Below are 20,088 nucleotides of genomic sequence, written 5' to 3' on the forward strand. Positions count from 1 at the left end.
CAGCACAGAGCCCGACGCGGGGCTTGAACTCACGGACCGTGAGATCATGACCTGAGCCGAAGTCGGACGCTTAACCGGATACAGTCTTTATTTTAAAGTCTGGATTGTCTGATATAAGTATGGCTATTCTGGCTTTCTTTTGTTGGCCATTAGCATGATAGATGGTTCTCCATCCCCTTATTTTCAATCTGAAGTTGTCTTAGGTCTAAAGTGGGTCTCTTGTAAACTGAATATAGATGGATCTTGTTTTCTTATCCATTCTGTTACTCTATGTCTTTTGATTGGAGCATTGAGTCCATTGATGTTTAGAGTAAGTACTGAAAGATATGAATTTATTGCCATTATGTTGCTTGTAGAGTTGGAGTTTCTGGTGGTGTTCTTTGGTCCTTTCTAATCTTTGTTGCTTTTGGTATTTATTTATTTATATATTTTTCATATATAAATTTATATTTATATATATTATTTTATTTTAATATATATATTTACTTAATATATATTTAATATAATTTATATTATTTATTATATTAATATTATATTATATTTATATATATTTATATATATTTACATATATATGTATATACATATGTGTATATATATACATATTCTCCCCTCAGAAAGTCCCCCATAAAATTTCTTACAGGGCTGGTGTAGTGGTCACAAACTCCTTTAATTTTTGTTTGGGAAACTTTTTATCTCTCCTTCTATTTTGAATGACAACCTTGCTGGATAAAGAATTCTTGGCTGCATATTTTTCTGATTCAGCATACTGAATATATCCTGCCACTCCTTTCTGGCCTGCCAAGTTTCTGTGGATAGGTTTGCTGCGCAAACCTGATCTCTCTTCCCTTGTAGGTTAGAGACTTTTTTTCCCTTGCTGCTTTCATGATTGTCTCCTCGCCTGAGTATTTTGTGAATTTGACTATGATATGCCTTGTTGATGGTCGGTTTTTGTTGAATCTAATGGGGGGGGGTCCTTTGTGCTTCCTGGATTTTGATGTCTGTGTCTTTCCACAGGTTAGGAAAGTTTTCCTCTGTGATTTGCTCACATAACCCTTCTACTCCTATTTCTCTGTCTTCCTCTTCTGGGACCCCTATGATTCTGATGTTGTTCCTTTTTCATGAGTCACTGATTTCTCTAATTCTTAAATCGTGCTCTTTTGCCTTAATCTCCTTCCTGTTTTCTGCTTCATTATTCTATGTAATTTTGCTGATTCTAAATTATGGTGATTCTAAATTCTGGTTCAGACATCTTGCTTGTATCTATGTTGGTTAATTCCCTGGATGTTGTTTCTTCGTGTTCTTTCTTTTGTGGTGAATTCTTTCATTTTGTCATTTTGAAGGGAGAAAAGGAATTACTGAGGTAGAAAAATTAAAAATTAAAAAAATAAAATTAAAAAAATTAAAATTAAAAAATTAAACACACGCACAAAAGTTGAATAAATGATGCTAGTTCCTAGGTGTGTTTGGGTCTGGGTGTTAAAAGTGGTTTGACAGATTAGGCAATAAAAAGGGGGGGAAGAAAAAATAGAAATAGTTTGAGCATTTGAAAAAATGAATACACTGAAGTAGACTAAAATGAGATGATGGGAGTAGAAGAGAATTTGAAAAAATATAGACAAAAGTAAAGAATACAGTAGAAAAAAAATAAAGAAAAATATTTTTAATAAAAATAAAATTTTTTTCTTTTTCTGTATTTGAGAAAAAGAAAAAGGAGAAAAATGATTTTAAAAAATCGTTGGAAATTTGAAAAAGTGAATATACCATAGTAGACTAAAATAAAATGAAGGCAGTAAAACAGAATTTGAAAAAATATACATAAAAGCAAACAATGTAGTAAAAAAATTAAAAATATTTTTAATAGAAATTGAAAGTAAACAGGAAGTTTTTCTCTTCCTGCATTCAAGAAAAAGAAAAGACGTGTAAAAGAGAAAAGAAAGAAAATTAAATAAATGGAACTGCTAACAGATTGAAGTAGGACTGAAATTACTTCATTTTCCCCTAGAAGTCAGACTATGTAGCGCTTTATAGTCCATAAACTGAGCGGGCAGTGAGACTTGTGTTCTTGAAGTTGGCCCATTTGGGCTGGGCTCAGTGTAACAGCTATGCTATCCACTAGATGGCGCTGCTATCCTACTGGGGTGGATTGTTGTGGTGCTTGTACGTGCGTTTGCACATGAGCAGGTGAAAATGGTGCCATCCAGCTCCCAGTCGGTTTTCCGGGATCAGCAACGCGCACCCGTCCTCAGTCTTGAGCTCTCGTCCACTCCTCGCTTCTTCACTCTTTGTGACCAGGCCCCAGGCCCCAGGCAGCACCTCTTTCCCGAGTTTTGTCTCAGATACAGCTGTTTTCTCTGGCCCCTTACTTCTGAAGGACTGTGGCTTTGATCTGTTCCCCCCGTGGGAGGGTCTCACTGAGCAATGGCCAAATGAGCGATGGCTGAATGTCAGCTGCATCCGTGAACGCTTGCTGGACCCTGATGCTGCCAGTGCCCCAAGACTGTGGCCAAGTGCCAGTCCGCCCCAGAAAAAGTTTGTGAGACAGTGTAGCAGCAGCGTTTCAGGGATTATGGAAAATCACAACACACATCTGGCACCAGGCTTCACCCACAATGACCTTGTTCCAGCACCTGGGAATGTGGCCATTTTCTGGGGTCTGCTGGGATCAGGTGGCCTCAACAGTCTCTACCAAATGTCCTTCCAGCAGTGGAACCACTTTACCCCGTGTGGTCCGAGAACCTCCCAGACCCCACTCTGCTCCTGAGGATTTGCCCTTCCCACCAGAGCACCGCCAGGTATCGAGCTGTGGAGCTGCAGACTCTGCACTCCCCTTGTTTACAGTCTTAATGGAATTTAAACCCTCTCCTTTCTCCTTTGTCCCTTTTTAGTTTAGTCCCTATGGCTGTTTCCAATTTTCCACTTTCTCTCCAGCTGCTTTTGGGGAGGGTGCTTTTCCCGTATCCCCCCCACCCAGTCTCCTTCCTCTTTCTGCTCGCAAAAGCACCTCCCTTACTGCTCCTTCTCACTTCCCACGTTCAGCTCTCTGCACCGCATACCTGCTGAATTCTGTGGTTCAGGTTGTGAAGATTGTTGTGTTAATCCTCCAATCAATTTTCTAGGTGTGTAGGATGGTTTAGTGTTGGTCTGACTGTATTTCATTGACGTGAGATACACAAAAAACTTCCATGCTGTTCCACCATCTTGGCTCCTCTCTCTTAGCACATTATTTTAAATCACCACTACCTCCCATCTAGATCAGTTAACAATCTCCTGTTATTTGACAGTTATTTATTAAGCACCTACTATGTGCCAGACACTGTTCTGGGCACTTGGGATATACCAATAAATAAATACAGATAAAATGCTTGCTCTTATGCAGGTCACCTTTTATTAGGTGATGATGGACAACAGGTAATGAACATAATAAATCCATAAATTATGTAATACTTTGGAAAGTGAAAAGCATTATTGCAAAAAAACAGAGTAAGGGTAATGCTAACATGCAAGTAAGGCTGTTTCTAGTGTTAAATAAAGAATATGACACTGAGAACAGACTTGAAGGAAGAGATTTAGCAATGTGAAAACCTGGAGGAAAAGAAGCCAGAGGAAACAGCCAGTCTAAGAATGTCTGGGGTAGAGTAAGTGGGTTTTTGTTTCCTTTAATTGAGTCTGAAGCACTGTACTAAGGAGTTTGGACCCTGTCCTCTACAGGAAGAGCCGCTGAAATTGGTTAGAGTAACATATCCAAATTTTCATTTTAGAAATATCATCTCAGATTCTTGAACACAAGGATGATGTCCTGTATTTCTGTATCCCTAATACTTAATTCAGTGCTAGACACAGTCTGTATTCAACAAATATTTGTTGAATAAATGATGAGAGCAGGCTTGGACTGGAGACAGGGAAATTAATTAGAAGACTACTATTTCAATACCAAGGATAAGAAATGACAAAGGACTGAACTAAATCAAGACAATAGGGATAGAGAGAAAAAGGTTCAATTTGAGAGCTATTTAGGAGGTAGAATTTATGAGGTTTAGTGGCAGCTTGCTTGTGAAGAGAGTTTTGGTTTTGTTGACTAATGAGCTGTGGCAACATAGGAGAAATGGGAGAAAGAGCAGGGAATTTGTTTTCATTTGATTCTGTTTGTGCCAAGAAGGATAGTAAGAGAGATGATAAATTCAGCATATATTTCTTTGGTACCAACACTAGTGGAAGACTGAGGTGAAGAAAACTGATGAGCAGCATATACTCAAGGGTGAGACACAGAGGAAGTCAGCTCTGGGGCTACATAGCAGAGATTCTCAAACTTTAGCAGGCATAAAAATCAGCAGGGGAGCTTGTTAATACTTAGTAATTTTAGGCTTAAGCCCAGAAATTTCTTTTCAGTGGTACTGAAGCATGGCCCAGGAATCTGCATTTTGCGCACACACAGAAACCCAGCTGCTGTTCCAGTGCATAGACTGTCGAGACCTCACTTTGATATTAGTAGTGGATAATGGGACCTGAGCAGGTGAATTAAAAGGTGTAAGCGTGAAAGAGAAAAAGATTAGAAGGAAAAATCTAGAGAGCACAGATACGATGGAGAGGACTCACAAACGGAAACAAACCTTCTGAGCTATAGTCTGAATGCTCTGTTATTTCCCAGGTCACATCTTACCCATTGTGAGTCTTGAATTTACAACCCCAAGGTCAAAAGTCACATGCTCTACTGACTGAGCCAACCAGCCACCCCTTATGGTCCTTTTTGTTTGGATCTGGAAGTTTGTATTAGATAGAGGTAAGAAAGAACCTTTTAAAAGAAATTGTGTTCAAATTTAATGGCTTTAGTGGCTAAACTAAGGAGTTTTATCTCATTGGTGCCATCATCTGTGCAAGCCATTAGTGAAAATTTTTGACTGGGACAAGAAGATTATGAAAGCACAAAGTTTGAAAGATCAATTTTGTACTATATACTTGCGAGAAAGAGAAAGCGTAAGCAAGATCAGTTAAAGACTGCAGAAAAGTAATTAAAAAAAAAAAACTAGCTGAACTATGCAAAACAAATAAGAAAACCCTTATGGAAAAAGTAGACTAGGGCTGAAACAGAGATTTAACTGGACTGGAGTCTCAAAAGCCAATATCAGAAAGAATTTTTTGGAAAGATGGTTGGTAGAGCCAAATACTAGAGTTGGCTGCAAATCCACTGTCAAAGGGACTAATCCTCTTTTCACATCTGTTTCTAAGATGACATGCTTTTAATTTTTAAATTTTTCCTTGGTAATCAAGGTGAGCTTTCAAAGGATATGACCATTCCTGAAATTTTGAAAAAGGAAACAATTGTGGTCGGTCTCTCTCTCTCTCTCTCTCTCTCTCTTTCGTTTCGTTTCGTTTCGTTTCGTTTCATTTCATTTCATTTCGTTTCGTTTTGTTTTGTTTTGTTTTGTTTTGTTTTGTTTTGTTTTGTTTTGTTTTTGGTGGTGACGGTTTTGTTTTGGCTTTGGGTGGATTGTTTTTGCTTTGATACTTGGTAAAATTTTATCCAGGAAATAGAATAAATCAAGAAAAGGAAAAAAGCATTGAAAGCCCATGAGTCAAGCCATTCTAGCTTTCTTGCTTGACCTTGCCCTTGCCCTTGCCCTTCCTTTCTTTCTTCCTTCCTCCTTCCTTTCTTCCTTCTTATATGGTCTTCTGCAGCCAAATAAGTGACACAGAAAACTAACAAAAATATCAACATCAGCAGTAATTTATGAACTATGGAATTTTAAACCAAGTTAGTATCCTTTAAGAGAGAACAGGAGACATAATCACACATTAAGTCATACATACATGATACTGCTCTACATACATCCCTCAAAACTTTCCAGAAAAGGTTACTTATGTTCTATACAGATGCTATCTCCTGGGTCTTGAGAAATCTCCCTTAAATGTTTTACTAGAAATCAGACACAGTGGTCCTTCCTAAAGCCAGGAAGTGAACTTGTTAAAGGACTCCTTTTCCTGACTTGGGTTAATTCTTCCATTTGGAATGACATAAGGGCTCTGAGCCTTTTCTCTCCTCAAGTACTTAGTGGCTATAGCAAAGTTTTAGCAATGGTTTACCCTAAGAAACACTATTTTCTGGTGCCCTCCAATGTATCCTAGTGTCTAAATCTCAGATACACAAATATATGTATTACTTGGTGTTCTCTCTCCCTGATCTTCCCCTCCTCATGAAGCTTCATTTTATTTTTATTTTTATTTTAATCTTTCAAGTTTTTGTTTAAATTCTAGTTAACACATAATGTGATGTTAGTTTCAGGAGAAGAATTTAGTGATTCATCACTTACATATAACACCCACTGTTCTTCACAAGCGCTGTCCTTAATACCTGTCATCCATTTAGCCCATTTCCCAACCAACCTCCCCTCCAGCAACCCTCAGTTTATTCTCTATAGTTAAGAGTCTCTTAAGGTTTGCCTCCGTCTCTTTTTTTTTTTTCTCTTTTCCCTATGTTGATCTGTTTGGCTTGTTAAATTGTACATATGTGTGAAACCATACGGTATTTGTTTTTCTCTGACTTTCTTCACTTAGCATAACGCACCCTAGCTCCATCCACATCAATGCAAATGGCAAGATTTCATTCTCTTTATGGCTGAGCAATATTCCATTGTATATGTATATATGCCATATCATTATCCATCCATCAGTCAGTGGAAACTTGGGCATTTCCATAGTTTGGCTATTGTTGATAATGCTGCTATAAACATGAGGGTGCATATGCCTCTTTGAATCAGTACTTCTGTATCCCGTGGGTAAATACCTACTAGTGCAAATGCTGGGTTGTAGGGTAGTTCTATTTTTAACTTTTTGAGGAACCTCCATACCATCTTCCAAACTGGCTGAGCCAGTTTGCATTCCCACCAACTGTGTGAGAAGGTTCCCCTTTCTCTACATCCTCACCAGCATCTGTTTTTTTCCTGAGTTGTTCATTTTAGTCATTCTGACAGGTTTGAGGTGGTATCTCTTTGTTGTTTTGTTTTTCCCTGATGATGAGTGATTTCCCTGATGATGAGCATATTTTCATGTGTCTGTTAGCCATCTGGATGTCTTCTTTGGGAAAATGTCTTTTGATGTATTCTGCCCATTTATTAACTGGATTATTTGTTTTTTAAGTGTTGAGTTTGATAAGTTATTCATAGATTTTTAGATGCTAATTCTTTTTTCGGGTCTGTCATTCATAAATATCTTCTTTTATTCTGTTGCCTTTTGTGTTGATTGTTCCTTTGCTTTGCAGAAGCTTTTTATATTAACCAGGAAATGAAAGGAGAAATAAAAAAAAAAAACATGGAAACAAATGAAAATGAAAACACAACAGTTCAAACCTTTGAGATGCAACAAAATCAGTCATAAGAGGGAAGTAGAGAGCAATACAGGTCTACCTCAAGAAGCAGGAAAAATCTCAAAACACAATCTAAGCTTGCACCTAAAGAAGCTAGAAAAAGAACAGATAAAGACTGAAGCCACTAAAAGGGTAATAATAAAGATGAGAGCAGAAATAAATGCTATCAGAAAAACAACAAAAAAAAACAGATCAATAAAACTAAGAATTGGTATTTTGAAAGAATTTATAAAATGTATAAACCCCTAGCCAGACTTATCAAAAAGAAAAAAAAAAGGACCCAAATAAATTAAATCATAAATGAGAGAGATCACAACCAACACCACAGAAATACAAACAATTATAAAAGAATACTATGAAAAATTACATGCCAACCAATTGGGCAACCTGGAAGAAATGGATACATTTCTTGAAACTTCATTTTAAATCTCCTATTTGATTTTTAGGCAGCTTGTTTCCACCTCAGGTTTTAAATCTCTTCACGTTGAAGTAGTTGAGAAACATTGCCATAAGTGACAAGGGTATATTCTTTAGAAAAGGCCATTGTTAAGTGGCCAGAATTTTAGTTTATTTTTTAAATCTAGAATCCCAAAAGTATGTGACAAAGACCTAAATTACGTAACTGTTTCTCAAACTTTTTTTCCTGGGGCCCACAATAAGAAAACCCTATGAAACCTCATTTCAGAGCATACACAGAAAACACAAGTCTGTTAAAACAATGTTTATCCTAACCGCATACAATGTATTATGATATTTTGTAGTTATTCTATTTGACTCCCTTCCGTTCTATTCCAGTTGTAAAGTATTTTCCATGCCCAAATAAAATAACTTTACTGTCCCCTTAAGGGTTGTAATGCACCATTTGAAAAGCAGACTGACCAGTCTGTGGTTCTCCCTCCTGTCTTTGCTATTAAACCTAAAAATAAGAGTTGAAAAGTACCACATCTGTGGATGCACATATTCTCTCAGAGGAATTACAACCATCCAGAGTTTCTTTGGTTCAAGCAGTCTTTATTTTCAGTGTTAGAGTTTCCCTCTAAGCTTCACTGGTCAAAAGCTGAAATGCCATTTATGGCCACAGTGTGCCACCTGGCATCACAAAACTCCCGTCCATGACCTGCCCCTGCTCACTCCACACAGCCAGAAGAAAGAAGCCAGGAGGGAGTTCTTCAGTGCGTTTTAGAGAATAGATCTAATTACAGCCTATTGCCACCTGTGGTTGAGGCCTTGCATATTTTTATACCAAGTGCATTTCCTTTAATAATGCCTTTGTTTTGCTATCATGAGGAAGTAGTCACTTCCACAGTAGCAGAAGTATTTGAAAAACTGGGAAGAAGGAAAACAGAAGCCCTTGTCTATAGTTCCTGAACAACTGAGACTTGATTTGGCTGATTTCTCTCAATATTTGTAGTGCTTTTTTTCACAAGTTCTTTCCTTGCTGTAAACAACTGCATATACTGATTTTTTTAATTTACATTTTAGTTAACATATAGTGCAATATTGGTTTCAGGATTAGATTTTAGTGATACATCCCTTACATACAACACCCATTGCTCATCACAACAAGTGCTTTCCTTTTATCTCTCACCCATCTAGCCCATCTCCCACCCACCTCCCTCCATCAACCCTCAGTTCTCTGTATTAAGAGTCTCTTGTAGTTTGTTTCTCCCACCATTCTTCTCTTCCACCACTTCTCATATGATCATCTGTTTTGTTTCTTAAATTCCACATATGAGTGAAATCATATGACATTTGTCTTTCTCTGATTTATTTTGCTAAGCATAATACATCCTGGCTCCATCCATGTCATTTCAGTTGGCAAGATTTCATTCTTTTTGATGGCTGAGTAATACTCCTGTGTTTGTGTGTGTGTGTGTGTGTGTGTGTGTGTGTGTGTGTGTGTGTGTGTGAGAGAGAGAGAGAAAGAGAGACAGACAGACACACACTCTGTGTAGAAAACCCAAAAGACTCCACCAAAAACTTGCTAGAACTAATACATGAATTCAGCAAAGTTGTAGGATAGAAAATCAACATACAGAAATCTGTTGCATTTTTATACACTAATGAAGCAGCAGAAAAAGAAATCAATGAATCCCATTTGCAATTGCACCAAAAACAGTAAGATACCTACAAATGAACCTAACCAACAATGATTTAAGTTAAATCTCAGGTCATAAAAGGAAGAGCCATAGGTCTAAATCCCAGTACAACTTAGATCTGTGGCAGATCTAAAGGAGCAAACTCTGTGGACATGAGTATCCCTACCACTAAAGGTGGTACGTGTTCACAGTACAGCCACCTACCAGATGACCTGTTACACCATACTACACCAGCCATGCTCAACTTGAATTGCTCTGCATGGGGATATCTATATAGATAGAAATATGGAGAGAGGTATAAGAAGATATAGATAGATGCAATTATAGAGATAGCCATATAGATATGTATATATGTATACATGCATGTTTTTCATATATAGGGTCTATGTATATACATTTAATACTTGTTTGCCAATCTTTCCAGGCACATATCCATACAATTGTATGGATATCAGAACTGTGATCATAGCATGTTGGAGATTGGCTCAGAGATATGATAATTTCTAAAGGAATTTATTGGGGAATGGGGAAAGACAGTGCTCTGAGCTACTGGCATAATTACCATGACCACAAAGAGAATACCACAGTAAACAGACATTTGCTTTGCACCCCTAAAATAATTAGCTCATGTTGTTTTGTAATAGTGTTGAGCTGGTCAGGACAAACACTACCACCCTTAGTAACAAAGAGCCTGTGATGTGGGGAAAGGCCACAAAACGGTCTGATCTCATAGTTCAGCAATTGAGTTGGGGCTGGAGCTCCAGGACCCTGACCTTTGTGGACCTGCACCCCACAGAAAGTAGGGTCTGGCTCCAAAATCCTTGAGACCAGATTGAGAGGAAATAAACATGATGAAAGAGAGCTGAATTTTAGATGAAGTAACATAGTCCTGACTTGTGCTTCTCGAAGTTATTTTGCCTGATGGTGGAGGGAGTGAGGCCATATGTGTGGCAGGAAGGTTGTTAGAAAATGTACACAGCACGTTTTTTCACACTGTTAATTTTACTCAATTATTTTGCGTTAGGGGTAGGTGATTAAAGCTCTTTAATTGGTAAATAAACTTCAACCATAGGGAAAAATGCAACATATGCTTGGTTTTTAAGATAAAAGACCGCTAAAAAATTTTAATCTCTTAGCAGGATCTTTTATAGCAATATCCATAGGCCCCTGGAGATTAGAGTTTATTCTTCTTTACTTTTGGAATACATTTGTAGAGAAGTTTGAACTAGCCTCTAAGAAACTCTCCTGGCACACACTCAGAGAAATCACAAGAATGTGTGTGTACCCTTGTGGGAGAGGTTGCTCTGACCTCATGAACATAGATATCCAGTCTAGGGACAGTGGGGGAAGAAAACGAAAATTTGTTCTAGGCAGAACATTAAGAACCCACTCCTGATATTTCCATCCATTTGGAAGAACATTTGATAATTTTTCTTTAAGAAGGAACCCAAAATTCTCTACTTATTCCCGTTCCGGAAGGCCTGGCTTGGTCTAGTGCTGCTTGGGCAGGACAGGTAAGCTTCTCTGATTCCGGAATTCAGTATTAGACCCCTGGCCTGTAGACATGCAACATTCTCCAACTTCACCTTTCTTATATATGACAGTGAATTTTGGGGCGTGGTTCTCCATTTTGAGAGAGAGTATGTGTGGGAGTACACGCACAAGTGGGGGAGAAGTGGGGGGGGGGTGGGAATCTCAAGCTGACAGCACAGAGTCTGACAAAGGACTGGAACTCACCAACTGTGAGATCATGACCTGAGCCGAAATCAAGTGTTGAACCCTTGACCGACTAAGCTACCCAGGCAACCTTGCTTACTTTTTTCTAATTTCTAAACTCATTTAGAACTCAACGGAGAGGAAAGAATATATTTATTAGAACTCGTTTGAAAACCCATGAATTTCCTCATTACTGTGTGCCATCATCTGCACTTAAACTTTTTGTTCATCTTCTCATTGAACTGCTATAAACTTGAAGACGTAGAAAGCATTATTTCCATGACATACATGGAAAAACGGAGACTCAGAAAAGTAAAACAATTTGCTTGTACTCCTTCCTATAAGCCTGTGCCTAGGCCTATGTCTCCATGAAGGAGAGAGAAGTACAAACTGTGTCCCATAAACCAAATTTAGTCTTTGGCCTGTTTTATCAAAGTTTTTCTTGGAGGACCACCAGGCCCACTTACTTACTGCCTTTTGTTGTGTTCTCCCTACAACAACATAGTAGGGCACAGAGCTGAGGAATTGTGACAGAGGTCATATGAACCCCAAGTCTAAAATACTTACTATCTGGCTCTTGACAGAAAAAGTTTGCTGATGACCCCTGGTCTAAACAATCTAATAATTGGTTGGATTCGTAAGAATAAAAGAGTGGGCAGCAAGAAGAGAAGGTTGTGTTGAGCAGGTAGCATAGTCAAGTGGCAGAGAAATACGGCTGATGACAAGCTGTAACATGTGCCTATGGGTCTGATGATCTGAAGTGGTATGAAGAGGGAAGGTCACTGGGTTGAAGACAGATAAGGAGCTAGGAGGACTTACATGTCAGATGTGCCATCTTTGAGACTATTAAAAACTCCCAAAATGAGAATGGGGAGGAAGGTCGTGAACTGCATACTAAACTCTATTAAAATATGAGAGACCTTGACAGAAGGCAAAGGAGGGTGGTGAGGGTGTTAGCAGGAGAGAATAACCCTCCATAACAGGAGGGATTCCATAGAAGAGGGTGATATAGATGAGACCAAGAATGGTTTGCATTCCACATTCTATATTCAGTGTCCTCTAGCCTCAAAATGAACACATGTTCCCTTAATTTGTTCCCAGTATGTCACACATTCCATTATTAGAGCATATATCCCACATAATTTTTTTGTTTTAACAACGTTGTTGAGCCAGAGTATATGTACCATAAAATTCACCCAGTGTAAGGCTCACTGACTCTTAATGAATGTACCTAGTTGTGAAACCATCACAAAAAATTTTTGGCACATTTCCTTTTGTACCCAGAAGATCCCTTGTGTCCATCTACAGTCCCTTCTCATTCCCTCTTCCAGCCCCGGATAGATATCTGTCAACCTGCTATGAGTCTCTAGGTTTTATGGATGTTTCATATAAATGTAATCATTCAATATATGGTCTTTTATGACTTTTTTTCCCACTCAGCATAAAAGTTTTTATGAGGTTTTATTCAAATAGCAGCATGAATCAGTACTTTATTCCTTTATATTGCTGAACTGTAATCCATCCCATACATAGACCAAATTTTATTTATCCATTCATCAGTTGATGGATATTCAGGTTGTTTCCCCTTTGGCGATCTTGCTAATAATGCTGCCATGAACATTTATGTACATGTTTTTGTATAGAGGTATGATTTCATTTCTCTTGGGTATATATCCAAGGACTGGAATTTCTGGGCACATGGTAACTCTATGTTTAACATTTTGAGGAGCTGCTAGACAGTTTTCCAAAGCAATTGTGCCATTTTATACTCCCACCAGCAATGTGTGAGGATCCCCATTTCTCCACATCCTCGCCAACACTTGCTATTGTCTTTTTATTTATAGCTATCTCCAACGTGATTTTTATTTGCATTTCCCTAATGACTAATGATGCTGAGCATCTTTTCATGTGCTGATTGCCTTTTTGTGTATCATCTTTGGTGAAATGTCTATTCATCTCTTCTGTCCATTTTTAAAATTGGTTTGTGTTTTTATTATTGAGGTGAAAGAGTTCTTTATTCTAGTTACAAGTAGTTGGATAGATGGGGGCAAATATTTTCTCCAATTTTGTGGGTTGTTTTATTTTTTCATAAAAAAGGGAACGCTTCACGAATTTATATGTCATCTTTGTGCAAGGGCCATGCTAATCTTCTCTGTATCGTTCCAATTTTAGTATATTTGCTGCTGAAGCAAGCACTGTTGTTTTATTTTTTAAATGGTGTCCTTTGAACCACAAACGTTTTTTTTTTCCTTGCAATGAAGCAGAATTTTTTTTTTCTTTTGTTCCTTGTGTTTTGGTATCATAATTCAGAAGGCTTTGTCTAACCTAAGGTCACAAGTATTTCCTTGTATATTTTCTTTTTAGGAGTTTTGTAGTTTTCCTTGTATAATCATTTAGGTCTATGATCTATTTTGAGTGAATTACTACATATGAAGTCCAGCTTCATTCATTTGCTTATGGTTACAGAGTTGTCCCAGCATCATTTGTCAAATAGACTATTCAGACGATTATTTTCCTATTGAATTGTCTTGGCACCCACACCAAAAATCAAGTAATTATAAATGTAAGGGTTTATTTCTGGACTGTGAATTCCATTCCATTCATTTATAAGTCTATCCTCATGCCAGAACCACACAGGCTTGATTATTGTTACTTTGTAGAAGGTTTCAAACTGGGAAGTGTGAATTCTCTAATCTTATTTTTTTCCCCCACGATTGTTTTATTACATGTCCCTTGAATTTCCACATGAATTTTAGGAAGTAAAGTGCTACTTTCCGAGAAAAAAAAACTGGGAATTTGATAGAGATGGTGTTAAATCTTAAAGATCGATTTGGAGAGGATTGTCATCTTCACAGTGTTCTCTGGTCCATGAATGAGGGATGACTTTGATATTTTTAAGGTCTTCTTTGATTTCTTTTTTTTTTTTTAACTTTTTAATGTTTGCTTATTTTTCAGAGAGAGAGACATAGCATGAGAAGGGGAGGGACAGAGAGAGAAAGAGAGGGAGACACAGAATTGGATGCAGTGTCCAGGCTCTGAGCTGTCAGCACAGAGCCTGTTGTGAGGCTCAAACCCATGAATCATGAGATCATGACCTGAGCTGAAGTCAGATGCTTAATTGACTGAGCCACCCAGGGACCCCAGGTCTTCTTTAATTTCTTGCAACAATGTTTTTTAATATTCAGATTATAAGATTTCATTTATTTAATTTATTCTCAGATACTTAATTTTTTGCAACTATAAATAGAATTGTTTTCTTAATTTAACTTTCAAATTGTTCATTGATAATTTATACAAATACAAGTGATTTTCATATTTTGATCTGCCCTGCAACCTTGTTGAATTCTTTTTTGTTGTTGTTGTTCTAATAATTTTTAGTGGATTGCTTGGGCATTTCTATACAGGGTATCATCATGTCACCTGCAAATAGAAATAATTTTGCTTCTTCTTTTCCACCATTAATTCCTTCTTAATGCCTAATTGCCCTGCCTGGAATCTCCAGCACAATGTTGAGCAGCAGTGGTGAAAGCAGGCATCCTTGCCTTTATCTTGATCTTAGAGGAAGCATTCAGTATTTCACTTAAGTTGTTTCAGTTAAGTATGATATTAGTTGTGGGTTTTTCATAGATGCCCCTTAGCAAGTGGAGGAAGTTACCTTCTATTAATGGTATGTTGAAGGTTTTAATCATGAAAAGCTGTTACACTTTGTCAAATGCCTTTTTGGTGTGTAGTGAGATGACCCTGTGGGATTTGTGCTTTATTCTATGGATAAGTTACATTACAGTGATTTCCACATGTTAAACTCATATTGCATTCCTGGAATAAATCCTATGTGGTCATGGTGTATAATCCTTCTTAAAGTTAATGAATGTGGTTTGTTAATATTTTATTGAGTATTTTGCATGTATATTCATAAGAGATACTGGTCTACGGTTTTCTTGTAGTGTCTTTGTCTAGTTTTGAGATCAAATAATACAGGCTTCATAGAATGAGTTGGGAAGTGATCCCTCTTCTTCTATTTTTTAAAGGGGTTTATGAATAATTGGTATTAATTTTTTTAAGTGTTTAGTTGAATTCAGCAATAAGGTCATCTGGATCTGGGCTTTTCTTTGCAAGAAGTTTTAAAATTACCAATTCATTTTTTAAAATTTGTTGTAGGTCATTAACGTTTTCTTTCTTTTTTACTCAGTGTTGGTTGTTTGTCTCTTTAGGAATTTATCTACTTCATGTAAATTATCTAATTTGTTAGCATACAGTTATTCATGGCACTTCCTTATAATCTTTTTTATTTCAGTAAAATTAACAGTGATTTATCCTTTTATTCTTGACTTTAGTAATTTAAGTCTTCAGTTTTTTTTCCTGTCCAGTCTAGATAAAGGTGTGTTAATTTTGTTGGTCTTTACAAAGGAACCCTTTTTTGGTTTTACTAATTGTTTTATTCTCTATTAATTTCTGCTCCAATCTTTCTATTTCCTTCCTTCTTCTTGCCTTGGGTTTAGTTTGCTCTTTTTCCGCTTTCTTAAGATGGAGGTTAATTTATAATTCATTGATTTCTTTCTCAGAATATTCTAATTTTCCTTTTTGTTTCTTCTTTGGCACATTGATTATTCAGTAGTGTTTTACTTTCCACCTATTTGTGAATTTACCAAACCCATTGCCATTAGTAATGTCTAATTTCATTCTATGTGGTTAGAGAACATGCTCTGCATTATTTCAACTTACATATAGAGAGAAGCTTCTTCTTTGGCGTAGTACATGTTCTGTCCTGGAGAATATTCCACGTGGACTTGATAAAATTGTGTAGTCTTCTGAGTGAAGACTTGGGTAGATGTTTATTAGGTCTAGTTCATTTATAATGTTAAAATATTAGATTTCCTTGATCTTCTGTCTGGTTGTTCTAATATTTTTGAATGTGAAATATTGAAGTGTCTAACTATTCTTACTGAATTGCCTTATTTCTTCCTTCACTTAGTTTTGCTTCACTGGAGCAAACATTGTTAGATGCGTATATTTTTTAAAATTGTTGTAAATCCCTGATTAATGCTTTTTATCACTAGAAAATGTTCCTCATTGTCTTTAGTAATAGTGCTATAATTCTATTTTATCTATAGTAAATTCCAGATTTTTTTCTGTATGAATTATACAGAAATTCTTTTGAAATTCTTTTACTTTCAGTCTCTCAGCATTATTAAATGTTGTTTGTCTCCTGTTGACAATTTAGAGTTGGTTCTTACTAACCAATCTGGCAGTCTGTGCCTTTTGATTGGATTGATTAATCCATTCACATTTAATGTTAATACTGGGATAATTGTACTTTTATTTTCAGTATGTCCCATTTTGGGTGTTTTTATTTTATTTATTTTCTAAATCCAGTATAATTAATATATAGTCTTATATCACTTTCAGGTGTATAATAAAGTGATTCAACAATTCTTTACATTATTCCATGCTCTTCATGATAAGTGTACTCTTAATCCTCTTCAACTATTTTGCCTATCCTCTTACCTCCTCTTTGGAAACAGTAAGTTTCTTCTCTGTATTTAAGAGTCTAGTGTTTTTTGTCCTCCCCCCCCCCCACACACACTTTTTTCCCTTAAATTCCACGTATGAGTAAAACCATAGGGTATTTATCTTTCTCTGAAGGACTTATTTCACTTAACATTATACTTTCTACATTCATCCATGATGTCATAAATGGCAAAATTTCATTTTTATGGCTCAGTAATATTCCAGTGTGTGTGTGTGTGTGTGTGTGTGTGTGTGTGTGTGTGAGTATCCCATCTATTTTTGATCCATTCATCTATGAATGAACCCTGTGTTGCTTTCATATCTTGCCTATTGTAAACAATGCTGCAATAAACCTCTGGGTGCATATTTTCTTATATTACAGTTTTCATTGTCTTTGGGTAAATACTGAATAGAATTACTGGGTCATATAGTATTTCTATTTTTAATGTTTTGAGGTACCTCCATGCTATTTTCCACCAGTTTGCATCCTACCGACAGTGCATGAGAGTTCCATTTTCTCCACATCCTCACCAACGCTTGTTCCTTGTCTTCTTCAATTTACCCATTCTGACAGCTGTGAGGTGATAGGTCATTGTGGTTTTGATTTGCATTTCTCTGATTATTAGAAATTTTGACTATCTTTTCATGTGTTGGTCATTTTTATGTTTATGGAATAATGTCTGTTTATGTCTTCTGTCCATTGTTTAATTGGATTATTTGGGTTTTTGGGTGTTGAGTTGTAGGAGTTCTTTATATATCTTGGATATTTATCCCTTATCACATATATCATTTGCAGATATCTTCTCGCATTCAGTAGGTTGTCTTTTAGTTTTGTTGACTGTTTCCTTTCTTGTGCAAAACCTTTTTATTTTGATATAGTGCTATCAGTTGTTTTTTTGTTTTGTTTGCTTTTGTTTCCCTTGTCTTAGGAAAGAAACACTTCTAGAAAAATAGTGATATGGCCAATGGCAGAGAAATTACTGTGTTCTCTTCTAGCATTTTTATGGTTTCAGGTCTCACATTTATGTCTTTAATCCATTCTGAGTTTCTTTTTGTGTGTGGTGTTAGAAAGTGGTCTAGTTTCCTTCTTTTGCATGTAGCCGTCCAGATTTTTCAACACCCTTTGTTGAAGAGACCTTGCATATTTCCATTGCATATTCTTGCCTCCTTTGCCATCTATTAATTGACCATATAATTGCGGGTTTATTTCTGGGGTCTCTATCCTATTCCATTGACATATGTGTCTATTTTTGTGTCCATACCATACTGCTATGATTATTATAGCTTTGTAGTATATCTAGAAATCTGGGATTGTGATACTTCCAGTTTTGTTCTTTTTCAAGATTGCTTTGGTTATTCAGGGTCATGGTAGCTATACTTGTGGTGAACATAGCATAATATGTAAACTTACAAAGTCATTAAGTTGTATATTTGAATTATTCAGAATAATTCAGGATTATTCTAGTTCTGTGGAAAAATGCTGTTGGTGTTTTGATAAGAATTTCATTAAATCTGTAGATTGCTTTGGGGTTGTAGAAACATTTTATCAATATTCCCCCAATCCATGAGAACGGACTGTATTTCCATTTATTTGTGTCATCTTCAGTTTTTTTCATCAGTGTTCCATAGTTTTTAGAGCACAAGACTTTCGCATCCTTAGATAACTTTATTCCTTGAAACATTATTTTTTGGTGTAATTGTAAACAAAATGGTTTTCTAAGTTTCTCTTTCTGCTACTTCATTATTGGTGTATTGAAATGCAGCCGATTTCTGTATATTAATTTTGTATCCTCATAGTTTACTGAACTAATTTGTCAGTTTTAGTAATTTTTGGTAGAGTCTTGGATTTTCTATGCCTTTTGCAAATAGTGAAAGTTTTACTTCTTCCTTACCAATTTGAATGCCTTTTATTTATTTTTGTTGTCTGATTGCTTTAGCTAGGATTTCCAGTACTATGTTGAATGAAAATGGAGACAAAAATCTATGATAAAAACAGAGAGGGAGGCAAACCATATGAGTCTCTTTTAAAAAAATTTTTTTTTGTTTTCTTTCTTTATTTTTGAGAGACAGCACGAGGAAGAGAGTGGGAAAGAGAGGGAGAACAGAATCTGAAGCAGGCTTCAGGCTCTGCACTGTCAGCACAGAGCCCTATGTGGGGCCTGAACTCAGGAACCATGAGATCATGACCTGAGCCGAAGTTGTATGCCTAAACAACTGAGCCACTCAGGTGACCCCATAAGAGACTTTTAAATACAGAGAATAAACTGAGGGTTGCTGGACCATGGTTGGATCAGGGAAATGGGCTAAATGGGTGATGGGTATTAAGGAGGGCACTTGTTGGGATGATCACTAGGTGTTATATGCAGAGTGATGAATCACTAAATTCTATTCCTGAAACCATAAGTACGCTGTGTTAATTAACTTGGATTTAAATTTTTAAAACTGTTAAAATTATTTTTTTTAAAAGAATGTCAAAATTGCTCAGATATTTTGAATAAAAACAAAGATGTTATTTAAAAATTAAGAATAAAACATAATTACACCACCAAGAAAAGTGGTTAGAGTAGACATCCTTGCCTTATTCCTGATATTAGTAGAAAACCTCTCAGCTTTTCACCATTGAGAATGGTAGCTGTGGGCTTTTATTACATGGGCTTTATTATGTTGAGGTATGTTCCCTCTAAACCTACTTGGCTGAGAGTTTTTATCATGAATGGATGTTGTACTTTGTCTAAAGCTTTTTCCACATCTATTGAGATGATTGTATTTTTTTGAGTATATTTGACACAATGTTACATTAGTTTCAGGTGTACAACTTAATGATTTGACACATGTATACAGTATGTTATGTTCACCACAAGTATACCTACCATCTGTCCCATTTACATCGCTGTTACAATATCATTGATTGTGTTCCTTATGCTCTACCTTTTTATCGCTATGACTTATTCCATTACTGGAGGCCTGTATCTCCCTCTCTCCTTTCCATTTTGCCCAACTCCAACCCCTGTCCCCTGTTAGCAACTACCAATTCTCTGTATTTATAGTTCTGATTCTTACTTTTTTTTTTTTAGATTCCATTTATGAGTGGAATCATACGGTATTTGTCTTTCACAGTCGGACTTAGTTCACTTACCTGAAACCCTATAGGTCCATCCATGTTGCCTCAAATGGCACAATATCCTTTTTTATGGCTATGCAATATTCTATTGTGTATATATACCAAAATTTCGTTATCCATTTGTCTATTAACAGACACTTACATTGCTTCCATGTCTTAGCTATTGTAAATAATGCCGCAATAAACATAGGGGTTCATATATCTTTTTAAGTGTTTTCATTTTTCCTGAGTAAATACCCTGTAGTGGAATTTTTGGACTATATGGTATTTTTTTTTTTTTTTTATGA

At 36.4% G+C, this 20,088-nt stretch overlaps 1 non-coding gene and 1 pseudogene across 1 annotated transcript; both read right to left on the reverse strand.

The window, feature by feature from the left end:
- The window catches only part of LOC132662252 (NXPE family member 2-like), a 90,613-nt pseudogene extending 70,773 nt beyond the window's left edge, over positions 1-19,840 (reverse strand).
- On the reverse strand, positions 13,262-13,364 carry LOC132662699 (U6 spliceosomal RNA). The gene has a single exon (XR_009602699.1). It is a non-coding gene; the product is annotated as a U6 spliceosomal RNA (small nuclear RNA).
- Positions 19,841-20,088: the final 248 nt, after the last annotated feature.

The sequence above is a fragment of the Panthera onca genome, chromosome D1 (assembly GCF_046562875.1).
Source record: "Panthera onca isolate mPanOnc1 chromosome D1, mPanOnc1 haplotype 2, whole genome shotgun sequence".
Lineage (NCBI taxonomy): Eukaryota > Metazoa > Chordata > Mammalia > Carnivora > Felidae > Panthera > Panthera onca.